This window comes from Sus scrofa, chromosome 2, assembly GCF_054392235.1.
Source record: "Sus scrofa isolate SSC_HxYL_T2T_F1_AM1 chromosome 2, Sscrofa_HxYL_maternal_Yorkshire_Landrace_v2.0, whole genome shotgun sequence".
Taxonomy (NCBI): domain Eukaryota; kingdom Metazoa; phylum Chordata; class Mammalia; order Artiodactyla; family Suidae; genus Sus; species Sus scrofa.
This window is the reverse complement of record NC_139384.1, coordinates 137,801,230-137,825,404: the sequence shown is the minus strand read 5'-3', so window position 1 is coordinate 137,825,404 and position 24,175 is coordinate 137,801,230. Positions and strand designations below refer to the sequence as shown.

At 37.3% G+C, this 24,175-nt stretch overlaps 1 long non-coding RNA gene across 1 annotated transcript in view; it reads right to left on the bottom strand.

Moving 5' to 3' along the window:
- The window catches only part of LOC102165655 (uncharacterized), a 79,687-nt gene extending 57,011 nt beyond the window's left edge, over positions 1-22,676 (bottom strand). The window contains exons 1-3 of the long non-coding RNA XR_014838704.1: positions 22,478-22,676; positions 20,070-20,177; positions 642-804 (exon numbers count right to left, since the gene is read on the bottom strand). This is a non-coding gene — a long non-coding RNA (uncharacterized LOC102165655). The remainder of the gene's footprint in view (positions 1-641; positions 805-20,069; positions 20,178-22,477) is intronic.
- Positions 22,677-24,175: the final 1,499 nt, after the last annotated feature.

The following is a 24,175-nucleotide window of genomic DNA, read 5'->3' as shown; positions in this document are numbered from 1 at the left end:
TTCCTTTGTCTTCCTATCATGAGGCTTCTGCTGGACCCACCCCCACAGGGTGTAGGAAATTCCAGACATGTCTCTATCGCCCTCACACTCAAGCTCTGATAGAGGTTTGTCCGGGATGTCTAGATACACTCACCCACCACACACAGCCCCACACACACTGCGGAAGTCAACGGAATTGTAAGAAGAGACTAGTAAGATATCACTTTCTATAAACATCGGTTCTATGATAAACACAATAAAACAATCAATTAATTGTTACAGACTTAAGGAGATGAAAGCCATCTTTTCTTCCACTTAACAAAAAAGGGTAAGTGCAACTAGACACAATACAAAGAAAATGCCTTCCAAGGTGAAATCGACTCAAAGCTTAATTTCCGACAGAAACTGGCACAGCATTGTAAATCAACTATATTTTTAAAAATATGTAAACAAAAAAGTTTAATTTCTGAAAATAAAGTGGAATTGCTTCATACATCCCTTTACCTTTTACAGAGACTCTGGAACCCAACCCCCATGAGTCTAGATCCCATTATCTTTTTTAATCCTTCTCACTACAGAAGAAAAGAAGTATTTACTAGGTGTACAGAAGCCTACTATTAAGATAAAATGCCAGAAAACAGAAATCCCTTAAAATCATCCACCTCTCATCCCCTCCAGGGACATGCAAGCTGTTTCTGATGTCTGCTGTCGATGTCAAGTGGAATGGTTTCAACACCCAAACACGAGCATGAAGATTTTATATTTGTCCTTTCTTCAGTCTCGCTCATTCTGTGCATACTTACACTTCAGCATGCACAAGTGTTACTATGAAAACAAAATTGTACATAACTGTTTCAGGAGCAAATTCAAAGTTTTCCAGGCATAAGTTTACAATTCATGATTTCTGTTTTACCTATTGACTTCAGAACTTGATCCCAGCATAAGCCACAACTCCACTGTAAATACTGCCTTGGACATGTGTGCACGTACGCATGTACATGTGTATATACTCATCTAAACACTTTAGGACACAAATTTGTGATTGTATATTATAAACCTTCACTGAAATACAGAAAATCATATAATACATATTGAAGAATGTTCTACTAAACCATAAATCACACAGTTTGACCTCTTTCTTGGCTTCTTATGGCAAACCAACACACTTGGCTCCCATGAAATCATTTTCTTGCAAGACTTACTTTGCATCAGCAACACAGATTCCTTCCCAATCCCTTAGTTTCCAATGTTGTTTATATGGATAATGGTAAATATATACATTTACCATATGTGCATGTATATATACACACACACAAGTATATATATATATATATATACATGAGAAATAAAAAGAGAAATCTCTCCCAAGAGATAAAGAATTCTGTAGTTCCTACTTTACACTCATACCCCCAAAATCACTAGATTTAAAATTTTAGAGTCACTCCTTTGTTAACAGGTATCTAAGTGACATTTCCTTCCATTAATTTTCCCTGTAATATTACTGACCTTACCAACCTCAAACAACTAAAGCAAATTAGATTCAAATGTCTTCCCACATTAGAATTTTGTTCCCAAAGATTAAGATCAGTTTCCAAAGATCCATTCTTGGTAAGACTCAGTTTTTTAGTTTTTCCTTTCAGTGAAGTACAGTGTAGTTACAATGTTGTGTTAGTTTTACAAAGTTGTGTTAATTTTACAATGTTGTGTTAGTTTTAGGTGTACAGCAAAGTGATTCAGTTGCACAAATATATCTCTATTCTGTTCCAGATTCTTTTCCGTTACAGGTTGTTATAAGATATTGAACAAAATCCTTGTTTATCTATTTCATATACAGTAGTGTTTATCTGTTAATCCCCAACTCCTAATTTCTCCCTCATTTTTGAAACACACCCAGGTGCAGCTCTCTAGCCCCACATGTCCTTACCAACATCACACGTACCAGCACCAGTGATAAATACTCTTGGGCCATTTAGGAGAGCTTGTTTGCATCCTGTTGGGCACAAGGACCAGTAGGCTAGAGCAGCACTTTCTTTCATTCCTACAGCTTTGCAAATCTGAGCCCAGATTTCATACACCTTCCTCCATGTCTTTTCCAGCAAGCTCACCGTACAATGTGAGAAGTGCCCTGAGGCCCCTCAGCCAGATCCACCTGCCGGGACCCCTCCCCTCTTGTTCTGAGCTGCTGTTTCTGTTAGGGATTCTGAAACACACCTGGAGGGAAAGTTCTGACCTTGAGGTGTCAGCATTGCTCCCATCTGCATGGCTGCAAGCAGCTGCAGACAGACAGACAATTACCCAGGCACATAGGCCTGGCAGCCAAGGGCTCAATGGGAAGGAAAGCTGAAGCCAGGTTTTTTCTCCTCGTGAAGACTCACGGAAGTGGTTGTACTTTTCAGTGAAAACGGGGGACATGAATGAAGTGACTCGAGGGCATGACCTCAATCACACCACAGTAATGAGGTGTTTTTGGCGTGGTGTCAACTCCACCGCAAGACATAAGCCCATTTTGCAAAAAGAGAAGTCCAAGGGCTTGGGGCGCCTACGGACCACTCTACCCCTCTTTCCCATTTCCAAGGACGAGCCCGCCCCAGTCCGCAGGCCTCTGCAAGCTACTGCGTGGGAATTCACAACAAGTTTATCTGCCTCCAAAATGACCAGCTCCGGGATTGAAACATGACAGTGACTTCAGTCACTCCTTGTGCTCCTCCCAAGAGAAAACACTGCATTCAAACTAAGTGTTTTTACATCATCAACTAGCTTGTCTGACAAGCACAGCCAAATGTCATTCTCTGGAGCTTTAAACTGCTTTAGCTAAACTGAAAGTAAACGAGTTTTCACGTCATGAAGAACAGTTATGTAACAATACCAGTAAATAAAATATCCAAGAAAATATATGGTTTTAAAGGTTAACTTTAAAAAAAAAAAAAAATGTTTTACCTTTTCAACATTGAGCAAAAATTTCCGCTGTTAAAAAAGGGTAAAAATAGGAGTTCCCATCAGCAGCAACAAATCTGACTAACATCCATGAGGATGCAGATTCCATCCCTGGCCTTGTTCAGTGGGTTAAGGATCTGGCATTGCCATGAGCTGTGCTGTAGGTCACAGATGCGGCTCAGATCCTGAGTGGCTGTGGCGGAGGCTGGCAGCTGTAACTCCAATTCGACCCCTAGCCTGGGAACTTCCATATGCCACAGGTGCAGCCCTAAAAATAAAAAGCCAAAAAAAGGTGGTGGGGGGAGATTTAAAAATAAAGAAATCCTAACATTTAAAATAAGCTGCAATTTGTAATATACCTTTTCACTGTAACTATGTAACCAAAGCTAAACCTGTAATAATTTGGGTTTGTTCTAGAGTGAGGTTGTGAAGTTAAAGTCTCCTATTCTTATTTTCTGGCTATGATTTTGAAGTGATTACAGGCACTAAAGGTACTTTCAACCTGTTTCCTATCACTTCTTGGGCTGTGGCAATCACTTGGGTGTGGCAACCCCACACCACGGAATGCACTCAGCCAGCCCCACTAGGATTGGAAGAATCACATGATTTGTAGCAAGTGCACTGGGATGCAGGCAAGTGTGGCTACAGAGAAAATAGAGGAAAACAGAAACTCCCCCTTTTTCATTTGGGATATCACTGACATGTGAGATTATGTTACTTTCAAGTCTGCACTACCTTTCTTAATTCCTTTTAGTACAAGTAATGACAGCAAAGGAGGAACAACTAAAGAACTATGTACTTGCTGGTAGGACTGTGCCTTCTTCTTGGAAGCACCTTCCAAAAAGAAAACTGATAGAGATGATTGGAATTTTTCCCCTATGAAGACTTGAAAGGAACAACCTGGTTTTTTCTCCCACCTATTGACACTAGAAAAAGCCTTTCTATCTCGGAGGCAGAAGGGGAGAACAGAGATGTCTAGCTAGAGAAAGTTCCCTGATATTCTACTTCCTTCTCACAGTAACAGTGTGTGAGCAGATGAACCACAAAACAAGCAATTTGAGATTGTTGGTGAGAATGAGGTACAAAAGATGGCTCGTGGAATCCAGGCTGAGAAAGAAAAGAGACAATGAAATTACAAAGGATGATAAATTCAGAGACTAGGGCAAGATCAAATTTTGGGAGGTCCTGATAAACACGGAAACAAACTTAATGGAAAAATAGGAAGATTTTTACTTAACTCTGGGTGTATTGGGTATATCTATCTTTCCTATATTTTCATAATTTCACAATAATAAAGCAAGGGAGTGTACTGTGTTGTTATGATAATTTACAAGGGGAAAGAAAGGTGAGTGAGGATCAGATCTAAAGTTTCAAAGATGATAGTTTCAAGAGAGTCCTTTTGTGTTACTCAATCCTGCTAAAAATCCCTTGAAATTTAGAGTAAGGTTTAAACTTGCCAGTTAACACACAGGATGCTCAGTTAAATGCGAGTTTCAAATTTTAAAAATGAGTAATTTTTTAGAATACATATTCCCCATGCAATATTTAAGACGAAATTACATTAACAATCATATGTTGGAGTTCCCGTTGTGGTTCAATGGTAATGAACCCAACTAGTATCCACGAAGATACGGGCCCTGATCAGTGGGTTAAAGATGCAGTGTTACCATGAGCTGTGGTGTAGGTCGCACACAAGTCAGATATGACATTGCTGTGACTGTGGCTTAGGCCAGCAGCTGCAGCTCTGATTCAACCCCTAGCCTGGGATCTTCCGTATGCCAGAGGTGCAGCCCCTGCCCCCTCAAAAAGACAAAAAATAATAATTATTCTATGTTGTTTATATAATGCTCACATCTAATTGGACATTCCTTACTTGCATTTATTAAATTTAGGTACCTGAGGAAAATAAACCTTGAATTTAGCAACTAAATCACTGATGAGATTTTTCTTGTCGTCCCTATAGTTCTAAATGGGAAGCTATTTGACCAGGTAATTTATATGCTTCTATACATCAGTCAAATTTAGGAGTGACCAATCAAACTCTTAAAAAAAAAAAAAAAAAAAAACGCAAGTGTCAAGGGTCATTTTCCACTGTGATCTAGGTTGTACTGTACCCTTAATCAAAAAGTCCCTTCAGTTTAACAGGATGACAACCCACAAGGTGTTAACCACGATCTGTGGCTCTCTGGCAGTGAATGTGCTGCCAGCAAGTTTCTGAAAACTTCCATCATTTTTGTCATCTTGCTCAAACATGCTCTGTATAGTTTCCCTGTGGCCATGACTTGTAATTTAAAAAACTTACTCCTAATCTGCATGTACAATGAAGCTCCTAAGAAAGAGAAAAATAAAACGCCAATACCAACTGACAATAAATGGAACATGGCATTATTTCAAAGGGTTATTTTCCAAAGTTGGGGACATTGGGTTCATTAAGGCATACGTAAAGTGAAAAACTCTCAGAGGTATTAGTTGATGTGGGCTTTAGTAGGAAAATCATTAATAAAATGTCAACTCATGAAATATAAGTTACCCTTGGCTCAAAGACTACACCGGTGATCCGGTGATTCTCAACCCTTGATACAAATTAGAATTACCTGGTGAGTTTTAAACAGAATGTTAATGCCTGGACCACAGATTCATTAAATCCAGATTCTCTCAGGTATTTCCAGGGTTCAGATAAAGCTGAGATCCACAACCCTACCCAATATATGAATGAATATTTTTAATGCATTTAATGCATTTTCTACTATGAACTTGAGTGGGGTTAGCTATCCAAAAATGATGACAGCTACTGATCACATTATTAGAGTTTCTGTTTCTAAGTTTGTATTGAAAACATACTAAGTAAATGAGGAAAATTAAACCAGAAAATGTTAGTCTATTTAGGTTTTTTTTTTTCTTCATAAAGTAATCTATACTACCCTTTCAAGATTTCTAATTTTCAAGCTTCGAAATTTTTCTATCCCCTCTCTCAAGACTGGCTCAAAGCTTACCATTCTCTAACACCAAATTAAACCAGAATGATGTAATTCTGAAAAATTACCAAATCTTTGAATGTTAAACCAAATGGAATACCAAAGGTGGTGTTGCTGTTGTTTAATTCAGCGCCTTCTATTTACAGATAAGGAAAATTTGCTTTCTCTAAGGCAGCAGTTCTGAGTGTGCTTACTGGGCCAGCAGGATCATCTGGGAACACATCACTGGACTCGCTCCAGACCTACCATACAGGAAACTGTGAGGCCTAGAAATCAGTGTTTTATTTTATTTTATTATTTTTATTTTTTTGCTATTTCTTTGGGCCACTCCCTCAGCATACAGAGGTTCCCAGGCTAGGGGTCTAAACAGAGCTACAGCTGTCAGCCGACACCACAGCCACAGCAACACAGGATCCGAACCACATCTGAGACCTAAACCACAGCTGAGCAAGGGCAGGGACCGAACCCGCAACCTCGTGGTTCCTAGTCGGATTCGTTAACCACTGCGCCACGACAGGAACTCCCAGAAATCAGTGTTTTAATAGGACTTTCAGGAGTTCTGATGGACACTCAAGTCTGAGAATGTCCATTCATGTGTTTGTACTACCCATTCTCTCCTTCGGTAGTTTTTCATTGCGTCTTTCTACTAGGAATGCCTATTTCAGTGCTGGGAGTCAGGTTTGGGAGGAACGAGTCTGCCCTCCAGGCTTCTTCATCTCTGAATTAACTTCAGGAGGAAGCAGCTTCTGGGAACAGGGAGATCTTTGCATAAATCCTGGAACCAGGAAGGGGGCGGGGGATTGGGGAGAGCTGGAGAGGACATAGCACAGCTCTGGATGAAAACTTGAGCTTCATCTTTATCAAACAAGTGCCGGCCAAACTAAGTGGGGATGCTTTTCTTGGGACTCTGTGAGAACATTAAATTATCATTTCCTGGAAGGCAGGAATGACCATGTCTAGCATACAACACGAAAGCAAACAAAACCCTATCAAGGGCCTGCTCTTTGCACATGATCTTTCCCCTTTTTTGCTCGGTGGACTCCTACTGGCCGTCTAGACTCCTTCAACACCTCCCCCACCATGAAGACGCTCTAAAAATTCCTTTCCTGCATCCACACTCAGCCTCAATTAGATGAAGCATCCCTGCTCAGACTCACACTTACCACCTTTGTGGTACTTTTTCTTTTTTTTTTTTTTATTTTTTATTTTTTTGTCTTTTTGTCTTTTTTGTTGTTGTTGTTGTTGCTATTTCTTGGGCCGCTCCCGCGGCATATGGAGGTTCCCAGGCTAGGGGTTGAATCAGAGCTGTAGCCACCGGCCTACGCCAGAGCCACAGCAACGCGGGATCCGAGCCGTGTCTGCGACCTACACCACAGCTCACGGCAACGCCGGATCGTTAACCCACTGAGCAAGGGCAGGGATCGAACCCGCAACCTCATGGTTCCTAGTCGGATTTGTTAACCACTGCGCCACGACGGGAACTCCTTGTGGTACTTTTTAAAATTAAAAATGTCTGCCTCTACCACTGGATTTCAAATTTCTCAAAAGCAAGGAGAGCCTCATAGCAGATACTTACCTAGTTGCCTGTATGAATGAATTACAAATAATTAATCAAAGATCATTCTGATCATTGTACAGTTATAAATGTAATAAATTCATTGTGTGATAAAAAAATAACTGAAGCAAAAAAAAGAATTCTGGATGATGACTATATATATATAAACATTATCAACAGTCAGATCCTAGCGTTATCCCTTGCTGTTTTTTTTTTTTTACACAGAAAAATATATCACGTACCAAGAGAAAGCATACATGATTTTCAACAAATGTGGAATTTATAATATTCTCTGCAAAATTTCTAAATATGGCTACTTTGTCACCTTAGTCATGTTTATATTCAAAGACAGGCTTTAAAAATAAAATACACAGTTGCACAAATGAAAGATGGCCTTTTCTTGAGAAGCGAAGACTTCCAAATGTTAGCATTTACTTCTGGAATGTTCAAAATGATTTTTCAAGAAAGTATCTCTCTACCATATGTTCAGTCACATCATGTGAGATTTTTAATTTCCTTCCATAAAAATGAAGTTTCACAAGTCTAATATGCTTGGTACTCAACTGTGACTATCTTGCAATATACTCAAAAATATTGATACTATTTTTCATAGAGAATAAGAATGACCACTCTGAAAAAACACATAGAAAATAGTTTAAAAAGGAACAAAAGGGATTTCCATTAAAGTCAGAGGAGAATTGATTTAGATCTCAAACTCTATTCCTTTGAGACATTTCTAGTGTTGGAATTTTTCCATTTGATTTTAATAAATTCCTTTGGTGAAATTCATTATTTTGTTATATATTTTTCTGAACATATAAATCACAGTTATGATAAATCTTGTGCTTGATACTATGCTGGGACATCTACGAGACTAATTTTATCATTTGTTTCCTAGGCCTTGTTTTTTGGTGCATATGGCAATTTTTTGAAAAGAAATTAACATTATATATAAAAGATAGCATGAAAAACAAATGAAAAATAATAGGTGCTCTAGAAAATACTATACTCCTACAGACTAAGCTCACCCTAACCTCTATTCAACAGGTAAAACTGGGAATTTTATTTTAATGTAATCAATGACTGAACTGCCCCAGGCTGCATCCATTTTCACAAGGCTTTAGCCTCTGGTCTGCCTTCATTTTGAGCATTTGGCTCTTCAGGGATCTCAACTGATGATCTGGAGTGTTTACTGGGCTCCCTCTCTATGTCAGGTCATGATCTCCAGTTTCTTTCTTCCTTTGGAAGCGAGAGAATGCCAGAAATTCCATTCATCTTAGCCTTGCACCTTTGTAGCTTAAGAGTTTAGCAAATGCCTCATTAGAAAAACTCCTCAGTGTAGGCCTTCCTCTCCTGCCCCTCACTGTCTTCAGGTTCTTAGCCCCACATACCGTGACTGCCAAGGAGCTCTCTGAATCCTAACTCTCTGTTGCCTTCAACTGGATTTTCTGTAGGTGTTTCGTCCATATAGCCAATCAATCAGAGCAAAGAAATTAGAAATTATTAAAGGACTGATTGTGAACAACAAAATAGAACTCAATGTGCATTCAATATAGAACTAAGACTAAAGTGTGGAATTTATGATTGCAGACAAGAGGGGGACCACAACAGTATAATCATAAAATAAAACAACAGGAAGAGGGAAAGAGAAAGGATGACAAAGTCAAAAAGGTACTTATTTTCTCAGCTTTCATAATTAAAAAAAAATCTATTACTGACTAAATTTGAAACACAAAGGTTGAAAAAAATGACCTGAATTTCTGAATGTGCATAATCTTATATCTTTACCTGAGCAAGATCTTTTAGAATTCTACATCATTTGCAGGGGAGAGAAATATTTTTGAAGTTTCATCAATTTATTTGCTATCATTTTAGCTGTATATTTTTCATTTATATTCAAATTAAGTTCAATAATTTCATTTTTAAATATATATTATTCCATTTTCATGTAATTAGTGGGACCTATTTGTCTTTATGCCTATATCTATCTGTCCAACTTCCAATTTTGTGTATTTATAGAGAGATTCATGGAGTGATGATTAATTACCTCCTGATATAAATATTTATTTCAGAGTAGTAGACTTTTAGTTTTTTTCCCCCTTTCTTGTTTATACCTTTCTATAGTTCCTTTTATGCTCAAGAAGATATTTTGATATTTTCTGGGTTTTTTTCTTGTCTTTTCTAGGCCCGCACCCATGGCATATGGAGGTTCCCAGGCCAGGGGTCTAATCGGAGCTGTAGCCGCCGACCTACACCAGAGCTGGAGCAACTCGGAATCCAAGCCACGTCTGCAACCTAAACCACAGCTCATGACAACGCCGGATCCTTAACCCACTGACCAAGGCCAGGGATAGAACCTTCAACCTCACGGTTCCTAGTCAGATTCATTAACCACTGAGCCACGACGGGAACTCCCAATTTTGATATTTTCTGAAGCGGAAGGCTATCTTAACCTGACCAGAAGTGTTAGGAAATTATGAACCACGAGCTCCCGCAGTGTATTCTTCCATTTCCCATTTAGCACAGGGATTTCTAATTTGTTGTTCCAGCACCAACTGATAGCATAGAAGCAGCCCAAACACAGAAGGTACTCCCTCAGTAGGTAATAGGTGCAGTATACAAATTTAGTTCAAATCTTCTGACATATGATGGATTACTATCTTCAGTTACTGAGGAACAATCAGGGCTCAGAAATTAAACTGTAAAAAAAAAAAAAAAATCACACAACTAGTTCACATCAAAGAAACATCAGCCTATGTTTTCTGCCTCTGAAGTTCTCCTCACTCCAAAAGCCTATGCTTTATCCAGCTCTACAAAGCTAACTCTACTTCTTTTTCATAGACTCTGAAAAAAAACCATTTTTTTCCAATCCTATCTTCTCTTAGCTTTGGCTAGGATAGTTACTTAGTGCTAAGCATCACACATTTGCTTGTCTTCCCTTATTACTCCACTTTCCTGTGTCTCAACATGTTAAAGAAAATATATCAACTTGGGGAGTGAAAATCCAAGTGAAGTCATCAAACCAGCAAATGACAGTATATGAGGGCAGAAAGTGACCCTATACTTGGAGATGTAAATACACCTCCTAAATCTCAGAGCTAAAAATAGCCAACTAACTCTCAAAGTCCCAAATCCCACTCTGTCTCCAAGGTCACTTAAATATATTTACTTGGAATACTTGAATAAGAATAGTTTCTGTCATTGCTTAGAAGAGCATTTAAATGTATAAAACCATAAAACCACTATGATAAAGCCAAAGAATCTGACTTTTCCATCTTAATTCTGAACACAAAATTCATAACTCATTCAAAAGTCACTCTCCTGCACTGTAATATAGTGGTTAGGCCACATGAATTCATTTGCTTTATAAACTATAGAACAATATTTATGGAGGACAAAAGAGGTATTAGATACCAGATAATACTTGTAAAAATTAGTAGAAATGGTATATACAACTTGCTAATTTAAGGTATCATGATGCTTAACATTTTCTCCATTTTTTAAATTTAAACTGAAGCATAGTTGATTTACAATATTTTATTATTTTCAAGGGTACAGCATACTGATTCAATATTTTTATAGGTTATATTCCATTTAAAGTTATTACAAAATAATGGCTGTATCTTCCTGTGCTTTATAATATACCCTTACTACTCATCTATTTTATACATAGTAGTTTTTATCTCTTAATCCCCTATGCCTACCTTTCCCCTCCTTCTTCCTCTTACCACTGGTAACCACTAATTTGTTTTCTATATATATATGTGGGTCTGCTTCTGTATTGTTACACACTTTTATTTTTTAGAGTCAACATATAAACATTTGTCTTTATCTGACTTATGTCACTAGATATAATACTCCCTAGGTCAATTCACATTTTTGCAAATAGCAGAATTTCATTCTTTGTAGTGGCTGAATAATATTTCATCACACACACACATACACACACACACACACCTTATTTTCTTTATCCATTCATCTGTTGACAGACACTTGGACTGCTTTCAAATCTTGCCTATTTTAAACATCAATATTGGGAACATTGCAGTGCATATAACTTTTTGAAGTTATGTTTTTATTTTTTCCATATACATATACCCAAGAATGGGAGTTCCTGTTGTGGCTCAGCAGAAACAAAACCAACTGGTTTCCATGAGGGTATGGGTTTGATCCCTGGCCCCACACAGTGGGTTAAGGATACGGTGTTGCCATGAGCTGAGGTCTAGGTCACAGATGTGGCTCAAATCTGGTATTGCGTTGCTGTGGTGTGGCATGGCCTGGCAGCTGTAGCTCAGATTCAACCCCTAGCCTGGGAACTTCCACATGCTTCACTCAGTGCCCTTAAAAAAAAAAAAAAAAAAAAAAAAAAAGGGAATGGAATTGCTGGATCACACAGTAGTCCCATTTTTAGTTTTTTAAGGACCCTCAGTACTGTTTTCCACAGTGTAAATACTGTTTTTACTGTGGAAAAAAGTACTGGCTGCACCAATTTAGTTCCCTCTAAGAGTGTACAAGAGTTTTCTTTTCTCTACATTCTCTCTAGAATTTGTTATTAGTAAACTTTTCGATGATAGCCATTTTGACTATGAAGTAGTAACTCATTTTTAAAATTTTTTTAAAAATTTTACTGACATATAATTGATCTATAATGTGATCATTTCTTCTGTATAAAAAAGTGAGGTAGATTGGGGGTTTGGGATTGTCATATGCACACTGTGATATATGGAAGGAATGGTCAACGGGGAAGAATCATTGTGGTTTTGACTTGAATTTGTGTGATGTCTAGTGATGTTGAGCACTTATCCTGTACCTGCTATCCATCTGTATATCTTTGGAAAAATGTCCATTTATGTCTTCTGCCCATTTTTTGAGTGGGTTGTTAGGGTTTTCTTTGTATTGAGCTATATGATTGTTTATATATATTGGGTATTGTCATATCATTTTCAAATATTTTCTTCCACTCAGTAGGTTGTCTTTTCATTTGTTGATGGTTTCCTTTGCTGTGCAAAAGTTTTTAAGTTTAGTAAAGTCACATTTGGTTTTCTTTTTTTTTTTTTTTTGGCCACACCCACAGCATGTGGAAGTTTCTGGGCCAGGGATAGAACTCCCACCACAATAGAGACCAAGCCACTGCAGTGACAACATCAGATCCTTAACCTGCTGAGCCACACAGGAACTCCAGGCCCCATTTGTTTATTTTTTTTTTCTTTTGCCTTAGGAGACATATATAAAAAAATACTGCTACAATTTATATGCAAGTGTTCTGCCTATGTTCTAGAAGTTTTATGTTTTCAGGTCCTACTTTATCATCTATTCTGATCTCAAATCAACAACTTAACCTACCACCTAAAACAATTAGAAAAAGAACAAATAAAACCTAAAGTCAGCAGAAGGAAAAAAATCATGAAGATCAGAGAGGAATTTAATAAAATAGAGATTCAAAAAACAACAGAAAAAAAATATCAATAAAACCAAGAACCGGTTCTTTAAAAGGGTAAACAAAATTGACAAACCTCTGGCCAGACTTACCAAGAAGTGAGCAAGAACTCAAATAAGAAATGAAAAAGGAGAAATCTCGACAGATATTGAAAAAATACAAAAAAAGTAAGAGAATACTATGAACTTCATATGCCAACAAATTGGACAACCTAGAAGAAATGGACAACTTGCTGGAGACATACAGCCCACCAAAACTGACTCAAGAAAAAATAGATCAACTGAACAGACCATTCACTAGAAATGAAATTGAGTATGTAATAAAAACATTTCCTACAAACAAAAAATCCAGGACCAGACGGCTTTACAGATGAATTCTACCAAACATACTAAGAAGAACTTGTACCCATCCTTTTTAAACTTTTACAAAAGGTTGAAGACGACAAAATAATCCTGAAGACACTCTATGAAGCCACTATCACCCTAATACTAAACCCAGACAAAATATACTAAGAAAGAAAATTATAAGCCAATATCTTTGATGAACATAGATGCAAAAATTCTCAACAAAATTTTAGCCAACCTAATTCAGCAACACATAAAAAATATCATACAACACAATTAAATGGGATTCATCCCAAGTTCACAAGGGTGGTTCAACATACATGAATCAATCAACGTCATACACCACATTAACAAAAGAAAAGTAAAAAAAAAAAAAAAACCCACATGATCATCTCAATAGATGCAGAATAAACATTTGACAAGATCCAACATCCATTCATGATAAAAACTCTTACCAAAGTGGGTATATAGAGAACATATCTTAACATAATCAAAGCCACTTATGGCAAACCCAGAGCCAATATGACATTCAATGAGAAAAGCTGAAAGACTTCCCACTAAAATCTGGAATAAGATAAGAATGCCCACTCTCACCACTTTTATTCCACATAATATTGGAAGTCCTAACCACAGCAATCAGACAAACAAAAGAAAAAAAAAGGTATCCAAATTGCAACAGAAGATGTAAAACTGTCACTCTATGTAAATGACATGATACTATATCTATAGAAAACCCTAAGGGCTCCACAAAAAAAATTACTCAAACTGATTAACAAATTTGTTAATGTAGTAGGATACAAGATTAACATTCATAAATTGGCTGCATTTCTGCATACAAACAATGAAATATTAGAAAATGAATATAAAGGTACAATACCTTTTAAAAATTGCACCCCCAAAATTAAATACCTAGGAATAAACCTTACCAGGGAGGTGAAAGACTTCTATGCTCAGAACTATAAACAGTAATCAAGGAAATTAAAAAGGATTCAAAGAAATGGAAATATATTCCATGCTCCTGGATTGAAAGAATTAATATCATTAAAATGGTTATACAATCCAAGCAATCTACAGATTCAATGCAATCCCTATCAAATGACCCATGACATTTTTCACAAAAGTAGAATCAACAATCCAAAAATTTATATGGAACCATAAAAGACCCAAAATAGCTAAAGCAACCCTGAGGGAAAAAACAAACAAACCAAAAAACACAAGCAGGAGGCTAACTCTCCCAGACTTCAGACAATATTATAAAGCTAGAGTAATCAAGACAGTGTGGTACTGGTACAAAAACAGACAAAAAGACCAATGGAACAGAACAGAAAGCCCAGACACCTATGGTCAATTAATCTTCTACAAAGAAGGGAAGAATATAAAATGGGGAAAAGAGAGTCTCTTTAGCAAGTGGTGCAGGAAAAAGTGAACATGTAAATCAATCAAACTGGAACACACCCTTACAGCACAAAAATAAACTCAAAATGGCTTAAAGACTTAAACATAAGACAAGACACCAGAAAATTCCTAGAAGTGAACATAGACAAAATATTCTCTGACATCAACAGCACAAATGTTTTCTTAGGTCAGTCTCCCAAAGCCGTAGAAATAAAAACAAAAATAAACCAAGGGGTCCTAATCAAACTTAGAAGCATTTGCACAGCAAAGGAAACCATGAAAAAAAAAAATCCAAAAAACAACCTACAGAATGGGAGAGAATAGTTTCAAACTATGAAACTGACAAGGGCTTGATCTTCAAAATATTCACAAAACTCAAGAGCAGAAAAACAAACAACCCAATTGAAAAAATGGGCAGAAGACCTAATAGACATTTCTCCAAAGAAGACATATGGATGGCCAACAGGCACATGAAAAAGTGCTCAAAATCACCAGTTATTAGAGAACTGCAAATCAAAACCACAATGAGGTACCACTTCACACCAGTCAGAATGACCATCATTAGCAAGCTACAAATAACAAATGCTGGAGAAAGTGTGGAGGAAAGGGAACCCTCTTACACTGTTGGTGGGAATGTAAATTGGTACAACCTCTATGGAAACTACCTTAGTATAGAGGTAGCTCAGAAAACTAAATACAGAACTAACATATGATCTAGTAATTCCACTCCTGGTCATCCATCTGGACAAAACTTTCATTTAAAAAGATACATGCACCCCTACATTCATTTCAGCACTACTCACAATACCCAAGACATGGAAACAACCTACATGTGCATCTACAGATGAACAGATTAAGATGTGGTGTATGCATACACAATGGAATACTACTCAACCATAAAAAAGAACAAAATAATGCCATTTGCAGCAACATGAACGGAACTAGAGACTCTCATACTAATAAAGTAAGTCAGAAAGAGAAGGACAAATATCATATGCTATCACTTATATCTGGAATCTAATATATAGCATAAATGAACCTTTCCACAGAAAAGAAAATCATGGGCATAGAAAATAGACTTGTAGTTGCCAAGGGGGAGGGGGAGGGAGTGGGATGGACTGGGAATTTGGGGTTAATCAATGCAAACTATTGCCTTTGGAATGGATAAGCAATGAGATCCTGCTGTATAGCACAGCGAACTCTAATCACTTGTGATGGAACATGATAGAACATGACAAAAAGAATATATGTATATGTGTAACTGGGTCACTTTGCTGTACAGCAGAAATTGACAGAACAATTAACTCAAGATAAAAAATTTTAAGAAAAAATAAAATATACATTACTATTTTTCATCATTTGGACCATAAAAAAATAATGTCATCTATTACATAATAGATATACATAAAACACAATTATGCTATTGTTAAGATTCTTATTTTAAGTAAAATAGTACAATATTAATTCTAAGTATGTTGTAATAATTATGCATATTTTAATCCTGAAAACTAATAAAATCTTACAAAGAATGAAATGAAATGTAGTTCATCAATTGGACAAAAGAAAACAAGAGACGGAGGAATTCTTAAATAAAGAAAATACAAATGTAACACATAAAAATCAAACAGCAAGATGATAGATTTAAAATCAAGCATATCAATAATAACATTAAGTGTAACTCAACTAAACATTCTATTAAAGGCAGAGTTATCAAAATGAATAAAAAGAAGACCCACCCTTTTCCTATTCATAAGAAAATTTTTAAAATATGAAGACAAGGATACTTCTTAAAGAAAATTATAGAAAAGATAGTCCATACAAATAGGAAACATAAGAAAGCTAGTGTGACTATATTAGTATTAAGTAGACTTCAAAACACACAGTATTATTAGACATAGAGGGGGTATTTCAGAGTAATGATATTTCATTGATAAAGGAATATCAATATATCAAGAAAACATAATAAATGCAAACACATATGCACCTAATAACAGAGATTCAAACTTCATGAAGCAAAGAATGACAAAACTAAAAGGAGACAGAAAATTACAAAACTCTAGTTGGAGATTTAAAACCAAGAATAATTAGACAGTACACATTGACATAACACAACACAACAATATTCTTTTCAAGTACACATGATAGATTCACTAGGTTAAACCACATGCTGGGCATAAAGACGAACTGCACTGTAATACAGCAAACTCACTCTTCACGAGGTACATATTTTAGGGTACGTATTTCTAAATAACCCATGTGTCAGTGAAGAAATCACAAGAAAAATTACAATATAGTTTGAAATGAATAAGAAAAACATTATATATTGTGTGGGATGCGGGTAAAAGAATAAAATTCATAGTTTTAAAAAGAAACATTGAAAATAATGTCCTACCTTAAGAAGATAGAAAAAGAATAGCAATTAAACTTAAGAGCAGAAATCAATGAAACAAATAGAAAAAAATAACAGCCAAAATTGGTTCTTTAAAATGATTAATAAAGTAATAGTCTTCTAGAAAGTAATGAAGAAAAAGAGAGGAGTTCCCGTTGTGGCTCAGTGGTTAACAAATCCGACTAGGAACCATAAGGTTATGGGTTCAATCCCTGGCCTTGTTCAGTGGGTTAAGATCCTGCATTGCCATGAGCTATGGTGTAGGCTGAGGCTCGGATCTTGCGTTGCTGTGCAGCTCCAATTGGACCCCTAGCCTGGGAACCTCCACATGCCGCAGGAATGGCCCAAAAAAGGCAAAAAGAGGAAATAAAAAAAAAAAGAAAGAAAAAGAGAGAAGACACAAAACACCAGTGTTTAAAATGAAAGAGACACATCATTTTATCATTACAGATCTAGCATATAGCAAAAGAAAAAAATTATAAGTTAATGCTAATTTATGAGTTGGACTAGTTCCTTATAAAAGCAACTTACCAAAACTGACCCAGAATAAACTGAGTATTTCTATATCTATTAAATTAAAATCTTCCCAAAAGAAAACTCCCTATGAAGATTTCACTGGAGGGTTCTACCAAACATTTAAGCAAGAGATGATACAATAATACAACCTTTCAGAAAACCAAGGCAAGAATATGTCAGCACTAGTTACCAAAATCAGAAGACAACATTTTGAGAAAAGGAAACTACAAATCAAACTACCTCATGAACACAGACATAAAAATCCTTAATACTAGCAAATTAGTAAATTAGATTCAGCAATATAGAACAAGGATAATAAACCATGAACTAGTAAAGTTTACCCCTCAGGAATGTAATTTACCTTTTTCAGGAGGAAGAAGTAGGTGATATTATCACAATAAAGATTTAAAAGGTTATATAAGCCATTGACAAATACAGTGAAAATGGCTTTTCTTAGACTGTTAGTAGGAATACAAATTGGTAAACCTTTTGTAGGAAATTGTTTTGTAAAATATATCTAGTAACAATGACAACAACAATAATAACAACAGTTATCAGTAATGAACCATTCAGGAGGCATTAGACACTGGGTACTATATATATTAAGTGCTTAAAACAGACTTAAAATATTGGTTTTATTATCCTATTTTAAAAATGACAAAGCTACGATGAAGTATTAAGGTCTTTACTAAATTAAAACAGATTAAATGGAGGAATTGAAATTCAAACCCAGGCAGACTGACTCCAGAGCCTGTGACCTTCATTAATTATATATTTATAAACTACCTCAATATTTAAATGCACATAGTCTTCAATCCAGTAACAAATTCTATTAAAAAAAAAAAAAGAGAGGAGTTCCCGATGTGGCACAACAGGAATAAATGCGAGTAGCATCCCTGAGCATGCAGGTTCTACACCTGGCCTTGCTCAGTGACTCAGTGATCTGGCGTTGCCATGGGCTGTGGTGTGGGTTGCAGCTGCAGCTTGGATTCCCTGTTGCTGTAGCTGTGGCATAGGCTGGTAGCTGTAGTTCCAATTCGACCCCTGGCCTGGGAATGTCCATATGCCACAGGTGTGGCCCTAAAAAGAAAAACAAAGAGAGAGAGATGTTAAATCATAATTGGAAGAGGGAAGGTGAATGCACAAATATATTGATTAAAATATTATGTATAATAGTGAAACTTGGAAAACAACCTATATGTCCACCAGTATGGAAATGGTTACATAAGTTTGGTTGATATATATATTGTAACATTATGCAATTTTTTAAATGATGGTAAAGTTATTGAAAAATACATCCATAATGTATTATTTCCTAAAAAAGACAAGTTAGTTTATTATGATCTAATTTATATTTCAGACCCACAGTATAGGTGTACAAATGTACAGTGAGATGTTTGAAAACTATTCACTGAAATGTTATTAGCATGAATATAGGAGATTAACTGACTTTTTAGGGGGATTGCTTGAAGTTTTTACACCACATTTTTAACGAAAGTCTGTGAGAGCATGAATTTGGGAGTTAAGACTTCAGTTCATATCCACGTTGGCAATTCTTACCATCTCTCTAACCTTCAGATTTTTCACTTATAAAGATAATAACGCCCAATATATACACCTCTCTTGAGGAATAAATTAGATAATATCTACAAAGTGCTAATACAGTGAATAAATGGTAAACCAGCTGGCCCAGAAAAACTTTCCAAATAAAACTTGAAAAGCTAGGTCTATAAAAACTTCCAGCATCCTAGAATCACCCATACAAAGGTCAGGTAAAGGAAACACTGGCTGAGGTACTTCTTGCCTCCTAGATGTAAGATCTCCATTTGCAGATCAAATTACATAAAATGAAGGGTATGTTTCGCCTACTCTGAAACAGAGCAGGGTGGGCTGGGCCACTGCAGAACACTCTGACAAGGCTTTGGCTCACCTGTTTCCCTATGTCCTCTATCACAGTTGAGCCATCTGTGCCCTGTATGCTGCGAGTCACCTAAAATACCCACATCTCAATGATGCCAAATAATGCAATTTCTAGAGTATGCAAATTAGGAATTTTAACAATCACCAGCAGATCCTATTCCTCGGTAACCTGATGCAGTGTGAGAAGAAAACAGAACCATAAAAGAAATTCAGACAGTGCCTAAATGGATTAGGAGCCACTGCCGAGCTATACCGGTCTCTCTCCTTAGTCAAAAACTCTCATTAAAATAAATGAGCCTGCTCATTTGAGAAGAAAAAAAAAAAGTTTGGGGGCACCGAATTGGAAGAGCAGCTCAATTCCTGCTCATCAAAAGGAACAAAAATCCTTATCCTCCAACACCCACAGCTGCAGATCAGATTCAACCCATCTCTCCCTATTAATGGTCTTATTAAATGCATTCTGTGTTCAAACCCATCCTTTGCATTCTGAAACGTGCTTTTCCTTCTCTTGTATGAAATAATTAAGTTTTATCTCTGGCTAATGCAAAGCTGAGTTGAAAGCAGAGGATAAAGATTTTGGTGATTGCTTTGTGGTCAACTGGTAAATTTAAAATTCTCCTCTTACCCTCAACATTCTGGCTGTTGGTCTTCTTTTATTTCCAATTCCAAAGCTTCCGGTAATGTTCACATTATTTGGTGCACTGCCCAACACCACGTAAGATCTGCTTGCAATCTAAGAACATGTGGAGAAATTATGTGTTTCTGTCGCACCCTATTAAACGGTATTCAAAACACAATGCCCCAGAAACTAAATTGATTGTGGGTTTTATAACCCTTTTCAGGGTAATGGAAACAATTCCGGACCATGAAAGAAAGCATAGCTAGTGCAGCTGTGGGAATCTTAAGTCCCATCCTGGCTTGGGTAGTTAAAATTCGGTTGGATTTCATTCTTCTGGATTTTTGACAGACCACTCCATAGTAATAGCTACATAGTTTTCCACATTTCTTGTAAAAGAAGTGTTTCTTTTGACTGATTCTGAATTGTGTTGGAAAATGGACATTGGAAATGTCAACAGGTAAACCACTGTGACGTTATTCCATGTGTAATATTCTTGTGCTTTTTTAATGAACCCAGCCCCAGCATTACGGTCAAACCTCACAAACCAGGAAGCACAGAGTTAAGGGAGATACTATTTTTACATTCCTCTAGGTGTCTTACCCGTGTGTGACTCTTCCAGCTGTGGATATAAGGAACTACTTAAGCGGCAAGCCCATGACTCAATTGCAATGGAAATCACAGAGCTGGTTTAATGTTTAAAAATAAAAAGGACCATGTTCTTTCTGAGGTTGACCAGTAACCCCCAACTCCTGAGCCGCCTAGCAAGGCAATGCCTTGATCCTGTCACCTACCATAAATGATCACTCACTCAGTCATTACCTGCACTGCATGCTGCTCCATCAGAAAAACATCTGTGAACATTATTTGACAAATTGATTGCTAAATGAGCCATTAGCTGAAGGGGCTTTCGGATTGCCTCTAGGAAGCCAGAGAGGCTGCAGAAGAAAAACGCTTACAGATGCAAAGCAGCGATTACAAAGGGAGAAAGATCCTTTGGATCAGTGCTCAGGGGAGGGTGAGGGGACCAGTGTGGGAAAGGGGTGGAGAGGTGGCCATAAACCACGTTCTGCAAGAAAATCCACCTTGTCTAAAGGAAGCTGTTTATTAGAAGTCATAGTAAAACTGCCTAATTCCCCCAGTGCCTCAAGGGAGAAATCTAAGCCTTTGTGAACTGAAGGGGAGAGAAACGTAGGCAGTGGTGTGCTTGTCAAGAAGAGAGAACTAGGAAAACAGTGTTAGTCATTGTACCAGCCCAGCTTGCCAAGAGCCGACAGGTGTGCCGTTTCCTATTGTTCTGATGGGTGGCCAGATACCACAGTTTAGTATTCATCCTCTCCTCCATGTGCAGGAGAAAACAGCTGTCTCCCTGGCTCAGGGTACCAGGAGAGAGAGAGACAGATCTTTTTCCATTAGCCTAAGTGGCAAGGCTTTGTTTGATCCATCATTGAAAACACATGGTCTCCCTGAGAAACACACATTACATAGGAGTAGTTTCCTCATAGTGGCTCCAAAAATAGCCTACACACACTATATTGAAATGAAAACATAAATAAATGCAGAAAGATGCCGAGGTTAAATTATGTCAGGCCAATAAGGAGTAATCACACACAACAGCCCTTAAGGAAATGCCTTTTATAAATCCGGCTGGTTTCACAATGCTGACAGATGTTTGTTATTTAAAAAAAATAATAATAATAATCCTTGAAAAAGGAAAGCAGGTTATTTTGATCTAAAATGATGTGTTTTCCTGACTCGCATGGAATGTAAACTATTTCAGAGCCAAATTCCCTTGAGAAGCAAAGAAAAAGCACCCAAGACTTAAGGAGTGCCAGATGCAGTAGCTGGAAGACTTTTAGACTGCAGTACCCAAGTTTCCTTTTGGGGTGAGGTATTAAAGACTCCTGGTAACTGGCTCATGCAGTATCACCTGGTACACTCCCATGACAGTCATCAGAACCAGACATCAGTGCTGACTCAAAGGCTCTCCACAATGAAAATTTGGTGAATACCAATAAAAACCATGCTGCTTATATTTACAAGGGAGAACATGCACCCATTACAACAACACATGAAACTTGAGAAATGCTGGCTCTGTCGCAGAGCCGAGGTATTTTTCCAATAAAATAAGCCGTGAACTTCGAACAACTTTCAACACATGACATTCTGGTGCCATCACATATACATAACAGGTTAGGCTTACACTTTAACACACTAACCCAAATCCTGTAATAATAACATAAGCCAGAGGGATGAAATTACCCACCAAAACAAGCGAATTTCAAGCTAGAAGCAGAGGGTCTTCCATCTGAGAGCCTCCTTTATGGGCAACAAAGTTTAATCCACTTACTTCCTTTACCAAACCGAGACATTACAATTCACATGCTTGATAAATACATTCTTATGATTTCACATACTTTTTTCCATGTTCCGTGACAGAGCAGAGTTTGATCCTTCCCTCGGTTCATGTAGGGCTCTTTCTGTCCTTGTTTTCCAAGTCAGTAAAGCACCAAGTGAGCTGAGGATTTAAAAAGGGCTGAGCGGTGAGGGGCAGCATAGGCAAATGCCTTCTGCGTTGTTTAAATAACTTTCTAGGTCCAAGATGGAGTTGCTTCTGCCCAGGACGTCGGGTCAACAAACTCCCCCTCTGCCTGAAAAGACCTCGCGTGATTGGAAACGCCGTGTAAGGAGTCAGCCAATCCCCATCGCTAAGCCAACCCTGGGCTTGATCACCACACAGGTGGACTGTACCGCTTCAGCCAATCAGATATTTTCTCTTCCTTATTTTGGATTTCTTATCTTGTAAAAGCTTCCGGCTTTCCTCTCCATTTTGCAGTTCTCTGAAAAGCGATTATCTACTTAAGGAAATATTGCATAATTTTTTTTTTGTATCATCTAAATTGTTTCCATTAATATTTTTTTTAAAAAACATGGTAAAGTGTTGAATTATTCTATGTCCTCCTCTAATCTCGGCGGGGAGGGGGGGTCTCTGTTTTCCCGATGTAAAGGGAAACTCTTTCCATATAATGTCTTCTTAGATGGAATTGTTAGGAGTTGGAGAATGTAAATTATGAAAAAGAATAAATTGGGGTAATTTATAAATAAGCCATTGAATTGGATGTAATACTCGTTCAAAAGGAAGCATTCACATGCTTGAAAACATTATTAGACTCCTGCTTTTTGTAAACGTGGAATAACAGGGACCAGATATCCTCTGTTACAATTAACTACAGAATGGGGATCAGATTTGAAAATACCCTGAGCAGAAAAACCATTTAAGCTGTGTAAACAGAACTAAATCTGTGTTATTATAAGAACATAAGTGAAACAGGTTATTTCCTACAAATGGCTCTGACGGTCATGAGAAATTTGTCGTCTTCCTAAAAATGCTGTGAGGTAATCACTTTTACCCTATCCCTTGCTGTCTGGAAGCCTTCATGGTAATAACCAGTCATTGTTTATAAACAGTTTCCTCGTTTCCATTTTATAAACCATCCTGTAACTTCAAGCCCCTATGCTTCATGTCGATCTTTGAGGTCTCCCAGTTTGCAAATTTCTTTTATATGCCCAAAAAAACTTTTACTAAATACTATTTATTGATTTGGTGGTTTTAATTTTGCTCTTCTGGATTTTTACAGTTTTTGGAATCAGATGTAGGACCAAAAGAAGACTCCCAACCATGTGAGGCCAGTTAGCAACCAGGTGTCAGTACTCAGAGAGCCCATTGACTCCCTGCTTCCTGGGGAACTCTGGAGCTTGAGAATTTCTCTCGGCTCTGAGCTCAGTCTCTTTGTGTTTTGAGTTCTCTGACTTTACTGTGCATGCCTGTTTGTTTTGCATTCTCTTGAGACCAGGCAGGTTTAATCTAGATTCGGGCAACCTGAAAAAGAGCTGAGGCACTGTGGGTAGGTCAGACATCCTTTTATTGGCTTCACAAGCGGTGTTGGCACAGAAAGTATTTATACTAGTACAGAACAAAGCCAGCAATGTGCCACAGTGTTACATAGGGGTGGCCGTCATGCCATTCTATTGCACATGCATAGGTATAACTATCATTATATAATAGTTGGTGTATCATTCTTCACCAGAACAACATGGCGGCTAGGCAGAAAGAA